At 38.5% G+C, this 23,287-nt stretch overlaps 1 protein-coding gene and 1 pseudogene across 4 annotated transcripts in view; one reads left to right on the top strand and one right to left on the bottom strand.

The window, feature by feature from the left end:
- Window positions 1-23,287, top strand: part of Mast2 (microtubule associated serine/threonine kinase 2) — a 260,674-nt gene that overhangs the window by 30,093 nt on the left and 207,294 nt on the right. The window lies entirely within an intron of this gene.
- LOC106008509 (CWF19-like protein 2) lies at window positions 3,149-15,609 on the bottom strand (annotated as a pseudogene).

Here is a 23,287-nt window from a genome sequence, read left to right as displayed (position 1 = left end):
AAGAACAACCAAAGACTTTTCACAGAATGCCATGACACCCTGTGGATCCATTGTTGGCCAAAGATAAACCCTAGTTAATTTTCTTTTTTGGGGTGGGGGGCAGGATCTTACCATGTAGTTCAGGCAGTCTTTGTACTCACTATATACCCCAGGCTGGCCTCGGATTTGTGGTGATCCTCTTGCCTCAGCCTCCCAAGTACCCTAGGAATTTTAAAAAAGATACTGTGAGAGCTTTTTTGGTTTGTTTTTGAGACAAGGTCTTGTATGTAGTTCACGCTGGCCTTGAACTCACTATGTAGCCCTGCGCAGCCTCAAACTTGGGGCAGTCCTCCTGCCTGAGTCTCTCATGTGGTGGGATCATAGGCATACTTCACCACACCCAATTTAGGGGATTTTTAATGAATAAAAAACTTTGAGAGAAAATGATATGAACAAAGAGAGGCAAAAGAAGACCCAACATACACAGGTAATGAGTCTCTGCAGAAGAAAATCAAAGTAAGGCAATAGAATAGATACAAGAAATAAAATTCAGTAACCTCCTGAAATGTAAAGAAGTGATAAAATTGCATGCTAACAGAACAAACCATGTACACGAGACTATAGCCAAAATAACACTAGAATATGTTTTAGTAAAAATATTAGACTTCAAAGAAGAAAAATCATTTGAGCATCTAGAAAAAAAATACTATCTCTTGAATATTGGCTTAATCAGTTCATGTTATCTGTGTGTTAATCTCTGATTGTAACTGACTTGAAGTTTGCTGAACTTCTGAGACATGTACATTGCCCTCTTCAGTGGTTTCTAATTTTCATTGAGACTTTTCACCTTCTTTGTTAGGCTTAGTACTTGTTTCTTTCTTTGGACATTGTGAGATTCTTTCCTGATTTCTTTCTAAGTTTGTTAATGGTATACAGAAAAGATACTTATTGATAAGGAAAATAGATGAGTAGGCATCAGCAAGGACAAGTGTCTCTGAATCTGTGTTGAAGAAAAGCAGTTACCTTGAGGTAGGGGTAGAAGATATAGTCTGGTATAGAAGAAATGAAAAGAAAATACTGTTGGATTAACTTCAGTGTTTAGAGGGTTGTTAGGGAAAACTGGAGCATTCCTGGATCATGGTATCCCACCCTCTACCACAGATCCAGCATACGTGCCATCTTGGGAGAGGATTGGACTGAAGGAGAGCCAGCCCTCCAGTGATGGCCTAGAGGATGGAATAGTCACAGTTATTTTGTCCTCTTCACTGGGTACAGAAAAGTGAGACTTTTCCAACTCAGGGATTTAGGGAAGCTGAAAAACAGAATGGGGTAGAACGAGTTGCCTTGCAGCCATGCACCTGCTTGTAGGACCGGTGGATGATGCTTCAGTTGCAGCACATGGCAGGACCCTAGGGGAAGAGGTATCCCCAACACAGTAATAATAAGTTACCTATTCCTCCCATATACAATGGGAGTGCATTACATGGAACATTCAGTGCCCTACCAACAACTGCTGGCAGGCTTCCATGGGGGAACCCCCAGCAACTCCTAGTCGAGAACTGCAAAAGGAACAGAAAACTGGTTCCATGACAGATACTCAGAGCAGAATCAGAGAGTGACTGTGGAGCCAGAAGAGAGTGAGTGTTCTCCTGGTTTTTTTTTCCTGTGGGTGGGCTTGAAACAGAGAGACATCTGTGGACAGAGAGATGGTGAATGGTATCTGGGCCAGCTGCTTTTTGGCCATATCACAGGCACGGAAAGACTGTCGGGGGAAGATGTGAAGACATCCAAGATACTTACTGTCCCAAATCGATTAAGGCAGTTGAGTCTGTGAAGGACTGCAGGGGGTCATTCCTGGATCTTGAACACCTTCCTGGATCCAGGACACCTTGTAGAGGAACTGACAGTTCTCAAGGCTTCTGACAGAGCAATTATCTGGCCCACAGAGGCAAACTCCTGTACTTGGCTACTTGAAATCAGAGTGATGCCATTGTATAGGGAGCTGTGTGGAAGCACTGGGTTAATGCTCTGATAACTGTGTGAAGGCTTTAATTCTTGTTTATATTGACATTTTGGTAATTGTTTTTGTATCCTTGCTACTTTGTTGGTTTTGAGTCATCTTTTTTTCCCCCTATGTTTTCATCATTTTTTTCTTCTTTATTGATTATGGTTATTATACTTTAAGTTTGAGGATTTTCCTCTTCGATTTGCCCTGTCTTTTATTGTTTCTTCCCTCCTGTATTTTGACTCTCTCCCTTCCCTATTCTTTGTTCTCTCCCTCATTATCTTGTCTCTTTGCCTTCCTTCTCCTTTTTAATGGCATAAATTTCACAGTAGCCTGTGTAATTGTATTAGTAAGAAGTAACTAGTGGTATAAATTAAACAGTATTATTTAAAGGCATTTGAGAGTATTTCTTAACAAAATTGGGCTTAGAGGACCCAAACAAAATTACCTACAAACATTAACAGGAACCAACAATCTCACAGGCTTCCTCAACCTCTAAATACACTTCCAACCATCTGCATACATCCTTCTGACTACCCAAAAACTCTCAAACCCCTTGAACACCAGCTCTTTATCCTAAATATAAAATAACTACAAGTCTAACTTCCTATTTATATTTTTGAATTGTGACTGTCATATTTTTATTACCACTTAGTTCTTTAATATTCTTGGGATATTCTTTCTCCTTTAACAAAGCAAATAGTAATGATACTACATACCACTGGTAGAAAATTGAGAGCTCTTGTATACAGTTCTTTTAAAATGAATTTCAATTATTGAATATATAATCTTATTCTAAAAAATACAAAGAAGCCAAGCAGTAAACTTAACTACCTTAAAGCAGGCCTAATTTTCTAGGCTTCCCAGCTATCATTTCAGAAAACACTTTTCTAGATTAACTTATTTAGAACAGCAAGAAGTAGGTGCAGAACAGGAATGTGAGCAGGTCATTCAGTAAATTTACTGTTACTCCAAGGTCACTCAAATGAACTCTACATAGGGTGAGGGAAAAGAACAACACAATCCAACAGTGCACAGGTATCAGAGACCCAGAGCAGCCTGCTGTTGTTACTTTTTTCCCTATGACTTGAGGCTCGATTGTTTAGTGAGATGCAGTGGAAATTAAACTGAAAAAAAATGTGAAGAGGAAATTAAAAATAAGAGTTAAACATCAACATTTTTTACTTTGGTGAAGTCATATGGTTTCCACCACTGAGCGAACTGCAGTGGTTTATTCCTCTGATTCTCAAAGCTTTCTCGGATGCCCTTTCACCAAAGTCTTGGTTCTAGATCCAAAATCCCACCAATCATTTCCCTTCCAAAGTAATGAGGGAATTTGTGCTCATCTTCAGTGACATGAGCAAATCCTCCCTGGAGGCCAAAGTCCACCGAGAAGTAAGGTAAGCCTCTGGGTACAGATTTTCTGATGTCTTTTGAAGAAAGATCAATCAATTTCTTGTTCATGGACCACTCTTCATCAGATTCCATTATGACTTTCTTAAAATAGATGGGAGCATATCACCCACTTCCTTTGGGAGAGGAATACATTCATAAACCATGTGACACTGTTTCTTCATGCTCATATTAGTTTCTAAAAAGATGCAGTCCAATCCTTTATCTTCAAACATCTTTACTAATGATTTCCTAAACATCCTGAATATCTTCCCAGATGTCTTCATCCAATAAGGTAGCAGCTCGATGCTGCTGCCAAGGGACAGTTAGGCAGTGCCCCTCAGAAAGAGATTGAAAGTTGGGTAAACATAAATAAACCTTAACATCTATTGCAACAATAAGGTGCTTGGGAAATTGAAAGCTGTCAAAACAATACAGACATTTTTCCATTTGTGCAGCAAGATGCTGGTGCTCAGCAATAGCCTCCCCCCCCCTTTTTTTTTTGTTGGTACTGGGGATCAAACTCTGGACCTTGCGCTTGTGAGGCAGGCGCTGGAACCACTGAGCTAAATCCCTGGCCCATCTCTGGTTTTGTTCTTCTTCACCAAGATGTTCACTCTCATCTGCTTTGGATACAAACATGTCATCCAGAGTATAATAGTCCCTATCTGCTTTCCCCATAAACTTAGACACCATTCTCATAAAAAGTTTGTTTTGACTTTCAACTGTTCCCATCTTTTCATTTTTACTAAATCATTTAGACTTAGATGATCATCATCATGAAAGTATCTGACTCTTTCCTTTTCCTCATGGGCAGAAACCCTGTGTCTCTTCCTACTTCCTACTTTTGATTCCAGAGGTTGTGGTGTTCACAGGCCACCCTCTTCCAGACACATCTGTTCTGACAAGGATCACTTCTTGCTGGTCTGCATTCTCTTCTACTCCTGTTGTTTTTGATGATATTTGTGTTATACTTTCTTTTAATTTATTAGCCTTTTCAAGTTGGGCTTTATGTTTTACAACCAGTTCCATATTCCCCGTCATCTCTGCCTTAATAATCTTGGCTCCCCAACTTGTTCTTCTCATCAACACTCAGGACATGGATGGACTCATCCTCTAGACCAGAAAATGTAGACTCTGTGGCCTACCAATGTTCTCTCATTGGAGGGTCATCTCTCACATTTTCAGCTGGTAATTTTTCTCCCATGTCTCCTGGAATGTGTCAAGAGTCAGGACTGCTGCTGGTTTCTAATGGCTTTTTACTTGAATGTTTCTTGTCTCCTCTTCCATGAGATTGACTCCAAGATGTTAATCTTTCTTCATTGTTTTCCATGGGTTTTTGGAAAGCACACTGCAAAGAACCCTCAGCTACTAATGTTGATGAACTAGATGGCTCCAAATTTCTAGCCTTGCTATGAGATCAGAGTTCATCATCATCAGATGGTCTTAAGAATTTAGGTCTCAAATTTCCTGGAGAAGTGAACTCTTGATTTTGCCTTGGACTGAATTCTCTTCTATGCGATTCTAAAGACCCATATCTCTTTATCTTTTTCATTGCCACTAAATTTATTGTTATTGCTACTATTTGCAATCTCTGTTGTATCATACCTATCTCTTGAACTTTTATTATATTTTACTAAATCTAATTTTTTTCTTGACTATTTTGTACTTTATTTGAATATGTTGGTTTCCTCCATTGTTCTTGTCTAGAATCATTTTTGGATGCAGCTTTTTCAGCTTCTTCTAATTTCAACTGAAATATTTCCATTGACTCATATCTTTCGGCTAAAATATCCTCAAATTTTTCTGTTTTGTTTTTCAGCTTGTTCTTTCATTCTCTGGTAAGATTTCCTTAGCCAGCTTAATCCACCATCCTCTATTCTGGAGACTTTAATTGATGATTCATTGCAGCCTTCTGATGGCAGACCTGTCCCACCATCCTTCCAATATGGTTTCAATTCTCTTTCAAGTAGTTTTTAGACTGTTCAAGTGCTCAGTTTTTTTCTCGCTCTTATTTTCCTTGTCATTTCCTTTTCAGCTTTAAGTGACGATGATGACACAGTTTTAACACACATGAAATCAACAGTCATCCACTTATCCCTCTAAATACCTTGGCTGTCATCTTCTTTTTCTAACTTTTCATCTTTTGCTTTCCAGGCCTTTTCCTTGCCAGGAGTCTGGGATGGAACAGCCTTCACCCACTCACTCATCAGAGCTTGATGAACTATCAGTTGATTCACTTTTTTCATATTTCTGTTTCTTTTTCTTTTCTTCTCTTTCTTTACTTTTTTTTTTTTGAATGCTTTTCTTTTTTTCTTCAGAGAATGTTCCTTTGAGAGCTGTTCAATTCGCTCATTCATATCAGGTAACATCCATGTATCTTGGTTCTTATTTTTTCCCCATTACCTGTGTGCCCTTCACCCCTCCACCCTTTCCTATTTACATAGACTTTGTTTCCATTTTTTTTTCTTTTCTCATAATTTTTCCTTTCCATTCTTCCCTTTCCCCATCTCCTCCCACCACTCCTACCGCTTTGGACCTTTTCCTGTTTCAAAGTATCAATTATTAGTTGTTAATCCTTTTAATCCTTATTTACACTCTCAGTTTCTCACACTAGAGGAACTATTGGTATTTACACATGTGTGCCTTATTTATTTCACTTAAGAGTATGGCTTCAATATGCATCCATTTAGTCATAAATGACTCTAGTTTCTTGTTCTTTATGGCTGAGTAGTACTCCATTTTATAAAAAAAGACATCTTCTTTATCCAGTTTCCAGTTGATGGCCACTTGGGCTGTTTCCAGGCTTTAGCTATTATAAACTATGCCACTATAAACATGGGTACACATATATCTTGGTGGTATGATTCTTTTAATTCTTTTGGGAAAATACCCAGCAGGGGAATAGCTGGGTCAAATGGGACCTCCAGCCCTAGTTCTTTGAGGTATCTCCATACTGATTTCCACAGTGGTTGCACCAGTCTGCACTCCCACCAACAATGGAGAAGGGTTCCTTTCTCTCCACACCCCCACCAGCATTTGTTATTGGTTGATTTGTTGATAGCAGCCACTCTTTCTGGGGTGAGGTGGAATCTCAGTGTTGTTTTCATCTGCATCTCTCGAATGACCAGTGATGTTGAACATTTTTTCATATGTTTATTTACTGCTTTTACTTCTTTGTCTGAGAAATGTCTGTTCATTTCAGATGCCCATTTTTGAATTGGGTCTTTAAATTTGGGGGGGTCTGATTTTTTTCAGTTCTTTATAGATTTGAGATAGTAGCCCTTTGTCTGAGCTACAGCTGCTAAAAATTTTTTCCCACATTGTAGGTTGTCTCTTAGCTCTGTTGGTGGTTTCTCTTGCAGTGCAGAAGCTTTTTAATAAGATGAAATCCCAGTTGTTGATTCTTTCTGTTAGTTCCCGTGCTATTGAGGTTTTGTTCATAAAGTCTTTACCTATGCCAGTATCTGCAAGAGTTCTACCTAACTTATCTTCCAGCAAGTTTAGTGTTTCTGTCTTAATATTTAGATCTTTAATCCACTTCGATCTTAGTTTAGTGCATGGTGATAGATATGGGTCTAGTTTTAATCTCTTGACAGGTTGAAATCCATTTTTCCAACACCATTTATTAAATAGGCTATCTTTCCTCCAATGAGGGTGGTTGGCTCCTTTGTCAAAGATGAGGTGGCTGAGGATGTCTGTAGTTGTTTCTGCATCTTCTAGTCTATTCCACTGATCCTCAGGTCTGTTTCTTTGCCATCTTCATACTTTCAAATCTGCCACTGATGCAGTACCTCAGCCCTGGCAATTTGGGTCTGTTCCTTATGGTCTTCAATACTCTTCGCATTTTCAAATCTGCCGCTGGAGTAACTTCCTATATGTTTTAACCTTTCAACATTTCTTACCTCCTCTTCCCATTGACATACCCTATTTTTCTCCTCCACTTCTTCCCAACCCCTGAATCCCAGAAGAACTACAGAATGAATTACAGATAGCAGTACAATATTGTCTGTAAGAACTTTTATCGGTAAAAGGGTGAAATTATCAAAGTAAGTTTTTTTTTTTTGGTACCAGGGGTTGAACTTGGGACCTTGCGCAAATTTTAATCTTGACATTTGATACATGGTTGGTTCTGTTGACAGTGTTATAATCAGAAGAAATTCTCCTTATAACACAATGACAAGGTCCAACCCAATTAAGTTGAATAGATTGAAGGGATATGCAATATCTCTGGACAAAGAAAGCCAAGAACACATCGCTGGAAAACAGAACTTAAAGAGAGCCTTATGTCAACAACAAAGTCTTCATTCTATTTGACTTCATCCTCAGCACACATTAAAAAAAAAAAAAGAACATGAAAAAGCAAGGCAACAAAATGCCTCTGAAGACTGCAAAGCCCCCACAACAGATGAAAGGAGTGCTGATGGAAAAGCAAATATCTGATAGCTGAGTTATAGGAAATAAAGAAGTAAAAAAAACTCAGTGAGTTCAAAGGGGGTATAATCCAAAAGATGAGGAAATAATATACAAACTGGCCACTGTGTATATGGGAGAAAAAAAATGGGAAGAGCTGACCAAATGTTTCAAAACATAAATGAAAAATTTACCAAATATACAGATTCCATGAAAATGAGCCAAACACAAGTCCCCAGAGATAAAGTATTCTTTAGAATTTTAAAAAGCAGAAATGACCAATGTGGAGATAGAGTTTCAGAAATTGAGAATAAAATGGAAATTCATGGTGACTTAAGCCTTATAAATGATAAGAGAACAAGAAAAATTCATCCAATAGCTACTAGATGACACCAAGTCTAACCTAAGGCTAATTGGATTTAGAGAGAAATTTGAAGACAGAACACCTGGAATAAAAAATTTGCTTATAGAAATTGTAGCAAAACTTTCCAGGTATGAGGAAAGAACTCAACAGGTAGGTGTGAAGCTTACACAACATCAAGTAACTATGATGAAAAAAGAAGCTCCCCCGGACACATCTGTCAAAATCCCAGATGTCCAACAAGAAGACAGAATCTTAAAAGCTATCACAGTGCTCACTTTGGCAGCACATACACTCAAAAGCTGTCAGAGAAAAAAAAATCTTTGTATTAAAGTTAAACCTATTAGGATTACAGTAGACTACTCAACACTGGCTTTAAAAAGTCCAGCAGAGCTTGGACTGAAGTGTTTTAAGCCTGAGAACAAAACAACTTCCAACCTAGACTAATATATCCTGGAAAATGATCTTTTGAAATTGATGGAAGAAAAAGGACATTCCATGACAAAGAACACCTTAAGAGATTCATGAACATCAAATCAGCACTCCAAAAAATACTCAAGAATATCTTAGGGACAACATAGCCAAAAAAGCCAAAAAGTCAGATGGAATGAATACATCAAGCAAGGTAAATAGTTTAACAAAAAAAGGGGGAAAAGTGCCAACAACAGAAAAAATGCAATGACAGTAATGTCATTACCTGTCAGTAATAACTCTCAATGTAAATTGCCTTACCTCCTCAATTAAAAGACACAGATTCACAAATGGGATTAAAAAACAATCATACAGGGCTGGGGATTTAGCTCAGTGCTTTTGGTGCCTGCTGTGCAAGCACAAGGACCCAAGTTCAATCCTCAAAACAGAACAAAACAAAACAATCATACAGTATGTTGCATTCAAGAACCTCATCTAATCCAAAAAGAAATTCATAGACTAAAAATCAAAGAATGGGAAATAATATTCCATGCATCAGGAACTAAAAGGAAGCAGGAGTAGCAATTTTATTCTCAGACAAAGTAAACTTTAAGCTAAAATGGATCAGAAGAGCCAGGCATGATGGTACATGCCTGTATAATCCAAGCACGTGGGAGGATGAGGCAGGAGTGAGTTCAAGACCAGCCTGAACTACATAGTGGGATCCTATTGCTAAAAATCAACTATCAACCAACCAATCATCCATCCATTAGAAAAGACAAAGTTTGCTACCTGTTAGTTAAGGGAACAGTTTAACAGGAAGAGATAACAGTTGTAAATATACATGCATCAAATATTGGAGTACCTAACTTCATAAAAGAAACACTGTGGGACATACAAGATCAAATAAACATTAACACAATCATAGTGGGTCATCTCACCCCACTTTCACTAAGAGATTTAAAAAGTCATGAAAAAACATCTGAGCTAAATTACACCTTTGCACAAATGGACTTACAGATTTCTACAGAATGTTCTACTCTGCTAAAAGAGAGTACACATTCTCAGCAGCACACCAACTTTCTCCAAAATAGACCACATAGTAGTCATTAAAGCCTGCTCAAGTAAAAACAAAAGACTCAAAATCATCTCATGTATCCTATTAGATCATAACACTGAAACTAGAAATCAGTTGCAAAAAAACCCACAGAAATTTTTTAAACACCTGCGTATTAAATAACACACTCCTGAACACTCAGTAAGTCACAGAAAAAAAAATCAAGGAGTAAATTGAGAATTTCCTAGCATTAAATGGTAATGTCATTGTGACATACCAGAACATGTGGGGTGCAATGGAAGCACCCCTAGGAAGGAAATTTATTGCAGGGAATGCTTGTATTAGAAAAGCAGAATGAGCTCAAATAAGTAATCTAATGTTGCACCTCAAGAAACTAGAAGAACAAGAACAGTCCAAACAGAAATTAATGAAATTGAAACTAAAATATACAAAGTTATCAGTGAATTGAAGACCTGGTTCTTTGAAAGAATAAAATGGACAAACCCTTAGTGAAATTTACCTGGAGTTCAATCCCCGGTACCAAAAAAAAAAAAAAAAAAAAAAAGAACGATGCTGACACAAAAACAGATATGTGAATTAGTGGAACAGAATATAGCCCACAAACCAAATCCCAAACACCTGATCTTTGACAAAGGTACCAAAAATATACATTGGAGGAAAGATAGCCTCTTTGACAAACGGTGCTGGGAAAAACTGGCTATCCACATGCAGGAACTTAAAGGTAGAAACACATCTTACACAGTATACCAAAATAAAATGAAACTGGTTGAAAAATCTTAATATATATATAGTTTTTGGTACTGGGGATTGAACTCAGGATCTTGCGCTTGTGAGGCAGGCAGTGGCACCACTGAGCTAAATCCCTGGCCCAACCATGCTGTTTTTATCACTGTAGCGTTATAACATAACTTGTAATTTACGATGTGATACCGCCTGCTTTACTCTTAATAATAAAACAGAAACACTTGACCTCCTTGAAGATAAGGCAGATAAGACTCTTGAAGTCATAGGTGTAAGCAAGGATTTTCTGAACAGAACCACAGTTGCATAAGAAATAACACCTGGAATCAGCAAATTGGACTATTTGAAATTGAAAAGCTTCTGCACAGTAATGAAAACAGCCAACTTATAGAGTGAAGACACAACTTTACAGAATGGGAAACATTTTTTGCCAGCTACACCTCAGAGGATTAATATCTAGGATTGTAGGAACCAGCCTATGAGCTCAAACCTGACCAAGGGGTGATGAGGATGAAAAATAGAGACACAAACAGGTTAAAATCTGGGGGGGCCAGGGAACTCATGTCTCCCTTTGACATAGAGCCCCATGTTACTGGCGCAGCTTGGGTTTATTCACTCAGACGCAGGCACAAGCAATTAGAGTTACACAGGATTCATCTGTCTCCCACCCTCCATGATATTTCTCTGGGTAAACAACTGAACCTCAGGTGTTTTTATTTTTCTGTGCAGCTTGTTAGCACCTTTGCAATGCCCTCTTCTCTGTTTATGGAGGAAGCCAATTAGGCCTCATTCTTCCCATCTGGTCTTCCATACCCCCACCCCTTTTTTTTGGTACCAGGGATTGAACTCAGAACCTTGGGCTTGCGAGGCAGGCACTGGACCACTGAGCTAAATCCCCGGCTCTCCCCGTTTTGTTTTATAATAGCAGTTTGAATATCAATCACTGCTGTTTATCTGTAGGTGAAATATATGTGTCAATAATGACTATACCTCCATCCAGAGTCGTAATGTGTCTGTACTAGCTCTTTTCAAGGGCCCAGCTTTATCTGACTGCTTATACTGTGACTAACTTAACTGTCCTGCCCTCTGGAGAGATACCCCTTAACTGCTGAAAGGGAGTAATGGACGCAGACCACTCTTAACTACTTCCTGTTGAAGAGAGGCATAGTTGTGATTGGCAGTCAAAGATACCTTCCAGAGGGTCCATTCAAAGAGCCCTTGATAGATGCCAGTCATTCTCATCTTGGGTAGCTGCCTACCATGAACAAGTCTTTCTGCCTCCTGAGTAGTTTTCTTCAGTTGTGTGAGGGAAGGCTTTCACTGTTGAGAGCAGAGTCAGGTTCCTTCATGGACACGTCATGGGGAGGACTTCTCCATGATCATATGCTCCTAGAGGGTACCCACATCATCTGTCCATTTCCTGCAATGACAAGCAAATCCCTGCCTCTATGCCTGGAGAATAACTCGTCCCTCCCCTTGTCCTGTCTCTGGAGACTGCCACAACACTTGTACCTTCTCCCTTTTCTCATGCTTTTGTACTTTTGACTAATGTAATTCTGCCAGTCTCTAAGTTATTAGTGATATTAACTAATAGGCAGAATTGCATAAAATGTTAACAGCTTCTGCCATAGTATATTCTAATATACTATTACAACAACTATGTAATCACAATATGTAATCACAACAATTAATTCTGCTCTTTGAGCTGAAAGTCCCTGGGTTTCAATTTTCTGGTGATTTTGCATAGTGCAGTAGGAAGCAAAACCTCAAGAGGATCCACCCGTAAAATAAGTTGAAGCATTAAGAGTTGTTGTCTGCGTATTTCTAGGTAAAATAAATGATGACAGTACAGCTGTACAAACTTACCTGAAGAATAATGAGTACCAAAGTTAGTGGCAGGAACAGAGAATGCAAAATGAGGTTGGTTATGTGAGCTTAAAGGGATGGTAAAAAGCAATCCTTAAGATCAATAACTATCATAGGCCAATCCCATGGAACTGCAGTGTTTATGGATATGCCCTGGTTTGCCACAATTAAAATATTGTATGTGTGAAGAGGGCTGATTTTGTTTAATTAAACCAAACAGCTTGGGCAAACAGAGGACTTATGGCCTTCAATAGCCGCATCTTGACACTTTCAGATATGTTCCAAGATTTTTAGTCACTCAGATGGCCCCTAGTGCTTGTTTACAGTTCATATTGGCAATCTCAAAAGCGAGCTGCAGCACCACGATTTCTGCAGCTTGGTCATGTGAAATCTGTCATCCTACAGCTTCCTGAAACCTGGCTAAAAACTGGGCATAGGACTCACCAGGGCCTTGTAGAATGTATAAGAAGGGCTGAGTGGTAATACTATCTTCAGAAATAGTTACCCAGGCTTGTTTCATTATAAGAGCCATTTGCTGATATTCCTGGTCTGAAAGTGTTAGCTGTGTGATCAGATCAGAGAGGCGACCTGTTAATCAGCATTTCTTCTGTAATTTCTGGGTGTCCTGTAATTTGTCCTGCTGCCTGATTCTGTCGAGCTTTCTCAGCTGCTAACTCTTGAAAGTTAACATGAAAAGTATTGGCCTGCAGAGAGGTAGGATTTAGCTAAATGCGTAATATCTAAAGGAGGCAAGCGCAAAGCTCCTAATACAGACTCAAATAAGTCTATTGTGAAAGGTCCTTGAACCCCATTGTTCATGACACTGGATTTTTTTTGGGGGGGGGTACCAGGGATTGAACTCTAGACCTTGTGCCTACAAGGCAGGCGGCAAAACCACTGAGCTAAATCCCCAGCCCAACACTGGATTTTAATACTTTGAGCAACTTATACTGTAAAGGATTGTGCTCGAGACTATTTTGTTGCGGATTGTTAGGGTCAGGATGAATAGTAATTGGAGATGCACACGTCCCAAAAGGTTCTTCATTAAGCGCAGCCTGTCTAACCAATCTTTGATAAGGAGACACTACTTGTGTCCCAACCAGAGATGGAGGAAGAAGAGAAGGGGATCGAGGCTCTTCACCCTCGTCTTTGTCTTCTCTCAAGGCTGCACTAGGTGTAGATGTTTCCCCAAAGTTAAAGGGTAAAGAACTGCACAGACCATACTCCATGTAAAGAGAGTTTTAGGGGATATAGCAAAGCCCTGGGTATAGGCACACTCCAAACTTTTTTTTTTTTTTTTTTTTTGCAGTACCGGGGATCAAACTCAGGACCTTGCACTTGGAAGGCAGGCATGGTGCCACTGAGCTAAATCCCAGGCCCGAATCCTCTTACTTAATCCCAACTCTCTACGTCAAACATACCCATCTGAGGAAACCAAGAATTATGTTTGATAACATCTTGCAACATCTGAGAAATTAACTGGGTTCTAACTTGAGCACTAGACTGGTGCAGCAGAATTTCCAACTGTACTTCAGTTGATGAATTCTGCCCCATTACCTGGCTGACTCCACCACACACACTCACATTCCTTTTCTTGTTTTATTTTCCTTTTGTTGTTTTCTTTTTCTGGCTGGCACCTCTCTGCTGCAGTAGTCCCCATTACTGATTCACTAGACTTTCCTTCCCGGGCAAACTTCCTTCACCAGGTCCCTGTTTGAATGCTACCTGTAGAAACTCAGCCTATGAGCTCAAACCTGACCAAGGGGTGATGAGGATGAAAAATAAAGACATACAGAAACAGGTTAAAATGTGGGGACCAAAGAACTCATGTCTCCCCTTCAACATAGAGCCCCAGGTCACTGGTACACCTCGGCTTTATTCACTCAGACACAGGCACAAGCAATTAGAGTTACACAGGATTCATTTGTCTCCCACCTTCCATGGTACTTCTCTGGGTAAACAACTTAACCTCAGGTGTTTGTACTTTTCCCTGCAGCATGTTAGCATGCTTGCATTCTCTCTGTTCGATGAGGAAGCCAATTAGGCCTCATTCTTCCCATCTGGTCTTCTATATAGGCTATATAAAGATATCAAAATATTTGATCTCAGAAAATAAAAAACTCAATCAAAAAATGGGCAATTGAAGTAGATACCTCTCAAAAGAAGTATAAATAGCCAGTAAATACATGAAAAAATGTTCAACATCGTTGATCATCAGAAAAATGCCAATTTACACAACACTGAGTTTCCATCTTACTCTAGAAATGGCTGTCATCAAAAAAGTAAAATCTCCATCGATTTTTAAAAAATAATTTTGTGGGGTACATGAATCTGGGTTGGAGGTTTTCTTTTAGGGCTTGATATACTTCAAGCTCTTCTTGACTTAAGGGTTTGAGTTGAAAAGTCTGTGATTCTGATGGGTTTTTCTTTATGGCTGATTTGTTTCTTTTCTCTAACAGCTTTTAATACTCTGTTCTTGTGTTGAATTTCTGGAATCTTGACTATTATATACCTTGGTGTAGTTTTTTTCTAATCACAACTATTTGGAGTTCTGTCTTATTTGTATGTCAAGTTCTTTTTCCATTCTTAGAAAGTTTTCTGCTGTTACCTATACACTGCCACTTTAAAATAGGTTTTTTATGCCCTTGTACATATCTGTCTTCTGATTCTTCATTAATTCCAGTTAATCTTCTTTGGTCTTCTTTGCATCATCTAGTTACTGTTGGATTGATTTTTTTTTTGTGGTGCCTTGCTATTTTTTAAGAGGTCTTTCGTTTGGTGATTGCCAACTAGTCTTCTAGATCTGATATTATTTTTCTTTTTTTCTTTTTGGTACTGAGAATCATATTCAGGGTCTTGTGTTTCTCAGGTAGGTGCTGTGCTGCTGAACTACATCCCCATCCCTAGATCTGATACTTTGTCTTCACATTGGTTGACTCTACTATGTAAATTTTCTGTAGAATTTGTAATCTCCTGGTTTTCTATTTGAGTCTGTTTTATGGAATCCAGTTCTTTTCTGTTTTGGGCATTGCATGAGATCCATGTCCTTCCTAAGTGCCTCTATTTTTTTTTTTTTTGGTACCGGGGATCGAACTCGGGTCCTTGCGCTTGCACAGCAGGCGGCGAAACCACTGAGCCAAATCCCCGGCCTTCTATTTTTTTTTTAAATCTGCTTTTACTCTAGATTCACGAATCATTTCCGTCATTATGGTTGTCATCTCTTTAATTCTCTCTTTTGTTAAGAGACTTACTGATCTGTTTTGTTATGTCCACCATTTCGTAAAATTCAGCTGAGAGGCTTATGTCTTCCACCTCATTGCTCCCTTGATTTGCCTTGGGTGAGTTGGGGGTTACAGGTTTCATCTTGCTTCTGTGTTTTCTCATTTTCTATTTTTTTTTGTTGTTGTCTATGTTGCTTATGGTAGGTAGCTTTATTACTAATATCAAGACCTCTTTAGGAAATGATTACTTTTCAGAGATGTCTTTAGGCATAGCTGGCTTTTTGGCTTTTGAGTCTATACCAGTTTATTAGAGATGAAAGGTTGCTGCTTGTTTGGTTTAGCATCTAGTTCTTTGGTAGTACATTATAGTATTGTTTATGACGCCCCCATACAATCTAGGTATTGGCATTCTAGGAAGGTAATTAATCACAACGGTGTCATGTGGGCTAATGTAGTGCAATAACATCAAGTGCCAACTAGAAAATGACTATGATAACAATTAATTTGCCAATTTTAACCATAGGTACAAGATTTATAGTTATATAACAAGAGCTAAGACAAATCAGTTATATACAGTAAAATTGCTTCTTGGCCTTTTGACTAAGATCAAGTGCAATTATATACAGTAAATTATATACAGAGCGATTTTACCCTAAGGGAAGAAAATTTAAAAGGAATTGGGGGGCCAGTGGTTTAGCTCAGTGGTTCTGCCGCCTGCCTCCCAAGCACAAGGACCCGAGAGTTCAATCCCTGGTACCAAAATAAAAGGAATTGGGCAAAAACAGAAATAAAAAAAGAGAAATGTATTAAAAGCAGGGCTAAAGGACAAAGGAAGATTACCCAAGCCACAAGAAACTGGTGAAGACAGGGAAGAAAGAAAGAAGGAAAAAAACCCCAGAAAAACTGAAAACAGTGTTCACATTAATGAAAAAACAAAATCCAAAAACCTCATAAACAAATCAACAACAAAAAACCCAAAAGCAACAAAAAAAGAAATTTCTCTGTGATTTTTTTTTTTTTTTTTTAAGCTTGTGGTTGTCTTCTGGGGACTGCAGTTTTCTGATAGTGTCTAATTCAGGGCTATTGCTGGTAGACAAAGGAGGAAGTAAGAGCCCAAATCCATGCTGGATAATCCCATCAAGCTTGCAGAACCATTAGTGTGGGATGCTGGATAATCCTACCAATCCTTCAGTAGGATTAGGGCCGGATGCAGTTCTGGTACTTTCAAATCCACATTTCAGGCTGATCCTGGCTTCTCGTCATGGGGATGGGTCCTGAGTCATTCAGCCTACAATTCTCTGGGTGTCTCCTGTTTGCCTGGCCATGGGTTTCTGACCCAGGGCATCTTGTGGTTGTCCCTCACCTAGTCACTATGGGATTTCAACACTGGGAGTGCTGAGAAGAAGCCAACCCTCTGTTGCTGAATCCTGGGTTCAGTTGGCCTCTCCCTAAATTGGTGTCTGGGCAAGTTACCCTCTCCAGGGAACACGGAAGTCACTTGGACTGGAGTCCCTCAACAGCTGTTGTAGTGCCCAGCATCTATCTGGTCCCCTGGTGCATTTCTCCCTGGAGATCTCTGGATTCAACCTGCTCTTACTGTGTCTTTGTGGCTTTGATCTTCTCTCATGGATCGAGGTGGGATACAGGGAGAAAGTGCAGATTGACATCTCTTTTTTCTGTATTGAGGTCCGTCTCTTCACTTTCTTTGTGGGCTCCACTTTTCCCTTCAGATCCTTCTTAGGTCCTGGGGATCCACCTCTGTTCTTTCTTTCCCAGGTTATTATTTTCCAGTGTCAGGATTCTGAATCTTGGAGAAATTGACTTCTTGATATATGTTTTTTAATATCATCTTTTTTCCATTTTTGTAGGTCATATTGATATAAGGGAAATAAATGTAACTCCCAACCTGCTAGATGTCAGATTTGTTGAGTTTGTGTTCCCCAAAATTGAAGAATGAATTCTAAGGAACACTGGAGATTAAGAGTAGGAAATATTTATTGAAAGAGATAGCTCCTGAGAGATAGGAGGGGACCTGAAAATGGGTTTCTGTGGACCCCACTTCATACAGGAAATTTTATAGAGCAAAATCGTAAGGTGGGTACAAAATCATGAAGTGGGTACAACGTGGGACAAAACTATGATCAATAAGATTACAAGTTTAGCCACTTAGGTAACATTGATCCAATGGGGAAGCAGGTCATGTGTAGCAAGTGTACATGGAAAGAACAAGGATCTTTTTAGGAAGAGATGAATCAGGAGGTCCTGATCACCCACTGGGGTGACTGATATCTATCTGGACTTTATTGGACCAGGTAATACTAATTATATTATATTGTTTATCCCTTGGGGAGTCATGCAGGCCTCCGTCTTTATCTTGAGGCCTGGCCTTCAGCAGATGTGGTCCAGCGACAGTTGTAATGTGTTTCATCTTCTGCACTAACTCCCTCAAGGACTAGCTCTGATGGCTGCCTATAATATTTCTACCTAACTTAGCTGTCTATAATATATGTCCAGAAATTTCCCCCATTTCTTTTAGATTTTCCAGTTTATTGGTACATAGTTTTCCCACATATTTGCTAATGATTCTTTGGAATTTAGCGATGTCCATTTTAATAATACCCTTGCTAATTCTTAATTTTATTTAGATCTCCTCTTTTTTAGTTAGTTTAGTTAAGGGTTTGTCAGTTTTATCTTTTTTTTTTTATTTTTATTTTTTTTGGTGCCGGGGATTGAACTCAGGTCCTTGCATTTGCGCAGCTGAAACCACTGAGCTAAATCCCCAGCCTGTCAGTTTTATCTTTTCAAAGAACCAACTCTGTTTCACTCATCTTTTGTAGTTTGTCTCTATTTCTTCCCTGGTATTTATTACTCCTTTTATTCTTCTGATTTTAGGGCTGGGGATTTAGCTCAGTGGTTCTGCTGCCTGCCTCGCAAGCACAAGGACCTGAGTTCGATCCCCGGTACCCCCCCCCCAAAAAAAAAAGGTATGGACACTTTATTCTTCTGATTTTAGGTTAAGTTTGCTCTTGTTTTTCTAAAATCTTAAGATGCATTGTTAACCCGGTATAATGGTGTACACTTTTAATGGTGTACACTTGAGCAAGGATGATTGTGAATTTGAGGCCAGCCCAGGATACTTGGCAAGTTTGAGGCTAGCCCCCTAGGAAGAAGAAAAAAATGCATCATTAATTTTTTATATCTCTGTTTTTAAAACGTAGTAACTATAAACTCTCTTTTATAACAGTTTTCACTATGTCCCACAGGTTCTGATAGTTGTGTTTTCATATTTCATTTGATTCTAGAAAATTTTAAATCCCTGTTCCTTGACTTCCTCAGTGATACCCTGTTCATTCAAAACTGTATTGTTCAATTTTCATATATTTGTATAATTTCTGTAGTTTCTCTTGCTGTTGATTTCTAGTTTCATTCCCTTATGACCTGATATAATACTAGAAATTATTTCAGTTTTTTGTTCTGTGTTAAAACTTCTCTTATTTAATATATGGCCTATTTTTGAGAAAGTTCCACGTTAATGTAAAGAATGTGTATTCTACACATATTGGATTGAATATTTTATACATGTCTGTTAAATCCATCTGATCTGTTGTTGAACTGATTTTTTTTGGGGGGGGGGACAAGGGTCTCACTATGTAGTTCAGGCTGGCCTTGAACTCACTATGTAGCCCAGGTTGGCCTTGAACTCATGGCGATCCTCCTGCCTCAGCCTCAGTGCTGGGATTACAGGTGTGCACCACCATGCCTGACACCTGAATTGAAATTTCTTTGTTGATTTCTTTGGTTGTGGGTTATCTGTCCATTGGTGAGAATGGTGTATTGAAGTCCTCCACTGTTAATGTTTTGAGGCTTATCTCTCCCTTTATGTTTGTTACGTTTGTTTTATGAAGTTCAGTGCACTGACATCCTGTTAATGTAAATTTATAATTGTTATGCCTTCTTGATGGATTGTTTCCTTTATATATAGTGACTTTTTTATATCATCTAAATAATTTAGGCTTAAAGTCTGTTTTGTCAAATGCAAGTGTATCTGTTCCTGCTTGCTTTTGGACTTTATTTGCTTGGAATATCATTATCCACACTTCTTTCAGTCTGTGAGTTGAGTTTCTTGTAGGCAGTGTATTTTTGGGTCTTTTTTTTTATTCACGCAACTAGTTTTTGTGTTTTAATTGGAGAAGTAAGATCATTCATTTACTTTCAGTGTTAATATTGAAGCATATAAAAAAAAATATTGAAGCATATGTACTTGTTCCTGTCACTTTCTTGTTTTTTTCCTAATAGTCATTTTGAAAATTCTGTGGTCCTTTCCTCCTCTCATTCATCTTAGAGGTTTGATGGTTTAGTGTATTTGTAATATTTGATTTAAAATTTTTAAATTTCCTTATCTATTCTCCTAGTGAGATTTATTGTTTCCTGTGCATGCATGCTTGTGCTTTTTCTTTCCTTTGCTGTGTGTAGGATTCCATTAAGCATCTTTAATGCTGGTTTAGTGGTTATGAATTACCTTAGTTTACACTTATCTTAGGAGATTTTTCTCTAATTCTGAAGGAAAATATTGCTTGGTATAGAAATTTAGGTTGGAAGGAAGCTCCCCGCCTCCATCCCAGGCTCCTAGGGCAGTGAAGCTCAGCCGGTCCCAGAACCCGGAAGGAAGCTCCCCCACCGCCATCCCAGGCTCCTAGGGCAGAGAAGGTGAGCTGCGTGGGTGCCAGAAGCACGCCCCCCCCGCCCCGTGGAAATTAGAAGACACATAAACAAGCCTCAAAAACAGACTTCTGGATCACCTACAGCAACCCCAAAGGGAAACGAGATGGAACACTCTGATACTCAATCACCTGCACTCTCTGAACTGGCAACAAAAGAGAATCTGGGAAAAATGAAATCAGAAATAATTACTCAGATAACAGCAAAGATTTTGTTCATGGTGCAAGACATGATTAATAAATCTAGAGAGGACACAGATAAAAAAATAGAGGATCTGAGGAATATGATGGGATCCCAACATAGGAAACAAATGGAATCCATAAAACAGATACAAACAGATTTCCAAGAGATTAAAAACTCCATCGAAAGTCTGGGCAGCAGAATGAACCAAGGTGAGGACAGAATTTCAGATATAGAAGATAAGATTGAAATTAGTGAGGAGGAAAAGAAAAATTGCTTTAAAATTTTAAGGGAACACAAGAAATCAATCCAGCAGCTGCTAGATGATGCAAAGAAGAATAACATAAGACTGATTGGAGTCAATGAAGAAAGAGGAGAGAGTGCAGATGACATAAAAAAACTCTTCACAGAAGTGATGGCAGAAAACTTCCCAAGCAGGGGAAAAGAACTTGACATACAGATAAGTGAGGCATATAGGACTCCAGCTAGCCTTAATCAAAAAAAATCTACACATAGGCATATAATAGTTAGGATTCCAGAAATCCAACAGAAGAACAAAATTCTACAAGCAGTGAGAGAAAATAAACAAATCACATACAGAGGAAAGCCTATCAGAATCACAGCAGACTTCTCAATGCAAACCCTCAAGGCAAGAAGAGCCTGGAGTGATGTATTTCAAGCCCTAAAGGAAAACAGCCTCCAACCCAGATTGATGTACCCTGCAAAACTATCTCTCAAGATTGATGGAGAAATAAGATACTTTGATGATAAAGAGAACCTCAGGAACTTCATGAATACCAAACCGGCACTCCAAAAAATTTTAGACAATACCCTAGGAAAAAACAATGAGGATCACAACCCCAGGAAACCCAGCAGAATGAATCCATTGGGCGTGACAAATTCAATGCAAAGGGGGAGAATCCAACAAAAAGAAAAAGTCATGACAAGGCTTTTAAAACTTTTGACTTGATCTCCCTAATGAGTGTATAATTCAGTCTTATTATTGTACTGATTGGTATTTTTCTGATTCTAGAGTTGCACACCATTCCTTGTGCTATACTGGCTATCATCTTCTTATGTCTACATTTTAATTGGGTTGTCTATTAATGAGCTCTAAGAATTCTTTATATATTCTGCTCATAGGTTTATATGCATTGTAAATATGGTCTGTTTAAGGACTACTTTTCATTTTAATGATGTCATTTAAAGTTCTAAATTTTGATGGAATCTCATTTATCAATTTTTTTTTATACATCATGTTTTTTGTATCCTAGGTAGTTCTTGCCTACCCTGAATTCATAAATATTTTCCCTTATAATTTCTTCTTAAAGTTTTATACTTTTAGGCTTTCTTATTTAGGTTCTTAGATCCCTTCAAGTTATTTTCATGTATGGAAAAAAAGGGTTGAGGTTAATTTTTTATATATGGATACCAGGTGTTCTAGTGCCATTTGCTGAAGACACTATCTCTTCCTCAGCTCTTGAATTGAGTTTGTATTCTATAAAATGCTAATGTTAAATAATCTTTCAAAACTCAGTGGACCATATATGTGTGGTTCTATTTCTAGATTCTCTATTTTATTCAAATGATCTATATGTCTTTCCTTACACCAACATTGCCTTGATGACTGTAGCTTTAGAAGAAGTCTTAAAATTGGGTGCTAAACGTCTTCCAACACTGTTTTTTTTGTTTTTGCTTTTGGCTTTTCTGGATCCTTTGTACTCCTATATAACTTTTAAATTTCAATATCCAGCTCTTCATTTATAGCAAGTATACACAGACCTGAATTTTTATATATATACCTTGTGTTTTCCTATCCTGCCAAATTCAAGTACAAGTTCTGGGGGCTCCTAGAGATTTCTTAGTATTTTCTCTGTAGATGATCATTTCATCTACATATAAAGATTTTGCTTCTGCCGTGCCAATCCTATCCTAGTTGTGTCATTTTATTGCCAGACTATTTTGGTGGGGACTAGGTTTCAAAGTTTAATGGACAGATGAAGAGTGGGCATGTCTGCCCTTGTTCCCCACCTTGAGAAGGCGTTGTGTCTTCTCCGTTCATACGGGGCGTTCTTGCTGGAAGTATGGAGTGCATGTCTTTGATTTGTTGGGAGGTTTCTGTTCTGCTTCTGGTCTCCTGATGGCTTTTGCCATGAACAGCTGTGGGTTTTGGTCTGGTGCTTTTTCTCCAACTGGTGACAGGATCGTGTGGCTTTTTCCTTTCCCCCGTTAAAATGATGACTTTTGGGGGTGGATCTTCCAATGCTGAACCAACACTGCCATCCCTATAACAAAACCACTTTCTACATCCTGCCAGATCTGACTTCTAATAATTTGTTTTGTTAAACAAATTTCTATTTATATTCATACTTTTTTCTTCTATTATCTTTATCCAATTTTAGGATTAGCACAATATTGAGTTCCTAAAATGAGGGGAGAAGTGTTCCTTCTTTTTTCTGCTTTAATTGTTTGATATAATTTATCAGTTAAAATGTTCATGAGCCTGCTGTTGTCATATAGGTAGGTTTTCAAGCCAGGAATGTACTTTCTTTAATAGGCACTATTCAAATTTTATATTTCCTCCAGAGTTAGTTTCATTAATTTGTCTTCTAAGTTACTTCTTAGAAGTTGTCAAATTTATTTCAAAAAAGATTTTGTAATATGCTGTCTATATCCTTTTAAATTCTGTAAAATCTGTGGTAATGTCTCCTAGATCTTAATATTGTAATTTAAAAAATGTATAACTGATATTGTGTAACAGGAAGAAAAGGTCTAAAAGAGCAGGGGAATTGGTAGGGGTAGGGGAAGGGAAAAAAGGTAAAGGAAAAAATATGAGAAGAGGAAAAAAATGGAAACAAGGTCTTTGCAAATAGGGAAGAGTGGAGGGGGTGAAGGGAGGGCAAGGGAAGGGGAAAGAAAAA

This window comes from Heterocephalus glaber, unplaced genomic scaffold, assembly GCF_053883595.1.
Source record: "Heterocephalus glaber isolate CG9 unplaced genomic scaffold, H.glaber_assembly_v1.0 deba00001451, whole genome shotgun sequence".
NCBI classification, from domain to species: domain Eukaryota; kingdom Metazoa; phylum Chordata; class Mammalia; order Rodentia; family Bathyergidae; genus Heterocephalus; species Heterocephalus glaber.
This window is presented reverse-complemented; position numbering and strand designations above follow the sequence as displayed.